Source organism: Macaca fascicularis, chromosome X (assembly GCF_037993035.2).
Source record: "Macaca fascicularis isolate 582-1 chromosome X, T2T-MFA8v1.1".
NCBI lineage: Eukaryota > Metazoa > Chordata > Mammalia > Primates > Cercopithecidae > Macaca > Macaca fascicularis.
Window position 1 is genome coordinate 148,288,306 of NC_088395.1, and position 4,802 is coordinate 148,293,107.

Below are 4,802 nucleotides of genomic sequence, written 5' to 3' on the forward strand. Positions count from 1 at the left end.
TCTTTGAGAGTGTGTTGAAGATTCCCATTATGGGTATTGAAACATCACTGTTCAAAATGCACATTTATATCAAAGAGCTGTTGCCATCCAGGGTGAGGGATAGAACCATCCGGGAACGTATGCAGAGAGTAGGAATGGTCTATGGCAGGGGACGGGCAGTTGACTCCAGGCCACAGCCCTGGGAGCAGGCCACAGCCTTCACAAGAAGAACCCTTAGTGACAAGCTGATCAGCGGACCAGGTTCCAGAATTAGACAAGGGAGCGCGCAGAGAAGGTCAAAACGAGGGTCCTAGAATGTGGGAAAGAGCTGGGACTGAACACAACTGCTGACACTTGGACAGAGTCAGCTCTCAAGACACCCAGGCCTCACAACAGGAGGACTTTAAGTAAAGAAAGGCCACAACAGGTCCTGAATTGTATTTCATTGTCAGTGTCACCTTCCTTCTTTAGGCTTAACCTAATATCTTAGCCACAGGGTCATCTTCAGGTCACCTCAGAGACATTGAGAAGTGTGAAGACAAATGACATAACAGGCAGAAGGCCTCCCTCAGGCTGGGGGCAGTGGGAACAGTGTGGGCCTAGATGAATTCACACCAGGGTTCAAGTACCAGCCCTGTCGCATTCTAGCCAAGTGATCTTGGAGAAGTTATCAAGCACTATGAGCCTCGGGTTCTCCATGTGTAAAATGGGTTGGATAAGTTCTGTCTTGTAGAATTGCAGGAATATATGGAATGTGAGTAAAGCATGTGGCACAGGGTCCGAAATACACTGGTACTTAATAAACGGCAGTTGATATCAATTATGATTATAAGCCCAAAGTACCACTACCTTTTTTGAAAACCTCACCTCTCCTTTTTGTTATGCAAAAATCTGGGAAAATATGTAGCTGAATAAATCATGGAAGAAGAACTCAACCAACAATTCAGCTTCACAAATACAACTCAGCACATTGTGTTTCTGAAAGGATATATCGTATAATTTGGGTAAGGCCAGATGTCTGCAGCTGGAATGCAACTGAAAGATCATATTTTGAGTCAAGGACAAACTCCTTTTCACCTTCCCCATTGCTCACCCATCCAAATGAATTGTTTTATTTATGCTTCACTAAAAATGTAGATCTTACTTAGACTCGTCCACATTACATTCAAAATAGCCTAACTAAAAGTCCTGTCAATGGAATGGGCTCTGGTCTCCCAGGCCTGGCAAATGAGTGTCAGCCTGGAGGCTTCTGAGCACCACATCAAGGAGTTCTCACCACATTTCTCAGGAAACCCTTGCAGATGAGGGATATCAATCACCCAGTCCTTGCACTGTGTTCACGCTCCCCAGTGACAGAGCCACAGGACACCTTCCATGACTTCCCCATGTGGAGACTCCTCTCTGCTTCATCCTCCACCCAGAGCCATCTGCTCAAGTAGTTTTCCATTCCAGGCTTTTCTCTCACCTTCTGAGAGTCTGGGCCCTGCCACCACCCGGCTTCATAACAATCAGCTCTCACAGAAGCACCTGCAGTTTCCCGAAGCCCAAAACTGCCTTAGCTCAGACCCTTTTCACTTGAAGGCCCCATCTAAAGTCTCATGTCCCCACTGTTGAAACTCATTCTTTAGATCATAGAGAAAATCTTCCCCTTCCTGATATGGCTTCTGAACCTAGACTTTACCGTGTTATGGGTGGGAATAAATCTTGTTTTGATAGTATCCCCGCTACTAACAGTGCCTTCCATAAACAAATGCTGAAATATTGTTCAGCAAGTAAAGGAGTCATTGATGCTTTTATTAAGATTAAATTTGGATATTTCTTGAATAAGCCAAACAAATCCAGATATATAGCTTCAATTTTCAAGAACAACAGAATAAGGAGAATGAGGAATGTCAAAAATTAACAATCTTTTATTTCGTTCCATGATTTAAATACCGAGTTCTTTCACATTTCAAAGAAAATTCCAATCCAATCCCAACACCACATTCTACTGTTCCAGATCATAAGACACAAGGTTTTCATTTTTTTCCTTACAAAATATCAAATCCTTACTCTTAAACCAGATAAACAGCAGTACATGTGTGACGATTTTCATGAATTAAGATTCTGACGTGAATTCAGCCAACCAAAAGGGGAAGCATTTGAAAAATACTGCCCCCGCCCCCACACACAAAATGTTAAATTTTAGGTCACTCATATGAAACAGGAATACAAAGAACACTGTAGTCCCTCCAGCTCCACTCTCGCCCTCCCCTGCCTCTTCAAACACAGAGGGGGAATCAGCCTCAGACTTGACTCAGGACAGAAGTTGGTGGACATGATACTGGGGCTTGCACTGGCCATGGAAGTAGCATCATCTGTGGTGTCAATTACAGCCTGGGCTCTGCCTTCCACATCTTTCAAAGCATCCATGTACCAGGATGGAAAGGAATTAGCAATGGTACTGTCGAGCTTGCCTAAAAACTCTAGGACTTTCCTCTTTCTGATTTTGAATTGGCTCTTAGACCTCACAATAATTCATAATGTGGAGGAGAGTTCTTAGGCACCTCCCGGTGCTCCAGGTACTTTCTCTGCACCCAATCTACAGTAAGGAGCTCCCTGGGCTTCCTATAAATGAAGGCCTCCCTCCCAGCATACACCCTATCGAATTCAGTGCTTCCCAAATGACGTCCTCAGAGGCACAGCTGCCCTTTATGAAGACCACACTCAGAATACGAATTAGGAGGTGGTTCTTGGACATTCCCTGGCCATCACTCAGATTCTCTTGGTCGCTGAATTCTACTGTGTTTTCAAAGACATAGGAGTGGTTGTTGGGGTCCATCTCAGTCAGGGCAATGCCAATCATTAGCTCAATGAACTTAGGAGCTTTCCCAAAGATCATAGGAAAGCAGTCCTTATACTTCTTGATGACAGTCGTCAGCATCTCATCCTTTGTGACAGGCTCTTTTGTTTGATATTTGAGGAGAAGCAACTGCACCAACTCAGCCACCTTTTCATCCAGTGCACATGTGAGCAAGGATTCACTGTCTGACAAGGCACGCCATGTAGGTGTATCCTCCACTTTTTGCCTGCTGGACTCCTCATCCAATGGGCCTCACAAAGGGGAGAAAGAGCAGGAGCTCAGAGGTCTCTGGGGAGCATCATGAAGAGGAATCCTGGGAGCACTCGGGAAGAATTGGAAACCCAGCAGCAGGCATGTCCTCATCCTCTGGAGCATCCAGAACCAGAATAGAGGATGAGGAGGAGGAAGAGCAGGAAGAGCAGGAGGGGAATAAAAAGTGGCAAGAGGAAGAGGAAATGGAGGAGGCTTCCTCCTCCTCATCTGTGGAATCCTGTGCATCTACCAAGACCTGTATCAGAACTGGGTTCTGGAAGTCTTGCTCAAAGTTGAGGTGGGGAAGGCTTGGGAAGAGAGCTGTGCTGACTGTTTTTCAGAAGTAGCATCCTTTAAGCAGGGATGGGGAGCATGGGATCCCAGAGGCCTGAGGGAGGGAGGGACAGTGTGAGTGGCCTCAGTTGAGAAACTCACCCATGATGGCTGACAAAGGCCGACTTACAGCTCTTCTTCTCTTAAGGTGGTGTTATAGGGCCTGACAGGTCACCTGTCTTTATAAGGGGTTTGTTCCCTGGGAACCTGTAGGAAGATGTGAGAGAGCATCTCGGGGCACAGATGGCAGGCAGAGCCCCAGACTCGGAAACTGATAGTAGGTGGGGAGTGCCGGGTGCTTCGTTATGGGAAATCACTGTCTTTCCACAGAGTTCTCTTCTCATTAAGTGGCCAGCCCTGGGGCTCCTCCCTCTGCTTAACTGAAGCTGCCCTCCTCAGAGAAATCTTTTTCTCTGGCTGACTCCTAAAATGGAAGTCAGAAAGTTGTACATCTGGCAAGCTTGATGTCCTCTAGAGCTGGCCACAGGCGCAGGGACAGGGGAGGGGCACTACCATCCATGGGCATTCCATTCCAACCTTCCTAGGGGCTGTGCCTGGACTCCCGAAACTGCCTGAGCTCCCTGCCTCTAGCCATCTGAGTCTTTCACCTCCAAATAAGCCCCTCCCATCCCTGAGACCTGCAAGGTGGAAGGGAGGGAGAATCGCATCCACCCACAGTGGGACTGGGCCTCCTAGGGCCTATACTCTCTCGCTCTTCTGTCCAGACAGCAACCTTTCTTCTAAAATCCATTCCAAATCCTTCCCCTTTACTGCTGTGTGTGAAGTTAATATCAGCTCTCACCTAGCCTATGTCAAAGGCTTCCTTATTGTTGCTTCTTTGCCTATTCTTGTCCCAGAAAAATCCATCATCTTTTCAGCAGCCTGGGATCCTTTTAAAAATCCAATTCGTGATTATTTTTTAATTTACACACACCAGATTTAACTATAATGTGAAGTTATATGTGTTTTGGCAAATGCATTGCATCGTACATCTACCTCCCATGTATCATACTGACCAGTTCCATCACCCTACATGTCCCGTGTGCATCCGATTTGAGGTCAGTCACTACACTTCTCCACAGCTCCTAGCAACTATGCTCTCTTTTCAGTTCACATTGTTTTAACTTTCACAATTTGTCATATGAATAAGTCCATAAAATACGAGTTTAAAAGTGTGGCTGTATCATTTCTCATCACACCTAGCAAGGAATGAGAATTCTCGTTGTTCCATATCCTCTCTTACATTTGGCATTTTAGATTGTCAGATTTTAGTAATTCAAATAAGTGTGCATTCCAATTTTTTGTTTTTTGTTTGCATCTCTCTAATGACAAATGACGTTATATGCCTCTTTGCAGTGGGTGTATCCTCTTTGCTTAAATGTCTGTTCAAATCATT

General features: G+C 45.5%; 1 pseudogene; it reads right to left on the minus strand.

The window, feature by feature from the left end:
* Positions 1 to 2,410: 2,410 nt before the first annotated feature.
* LOC102121139 (melanoma-associated antigen C2-like) lies at positions 2,411 to 3,926 on the minus strand (annotated as a pseudogene).
* Positions 3,927 to 4,802: the final 876 nt, after the last annotated feature.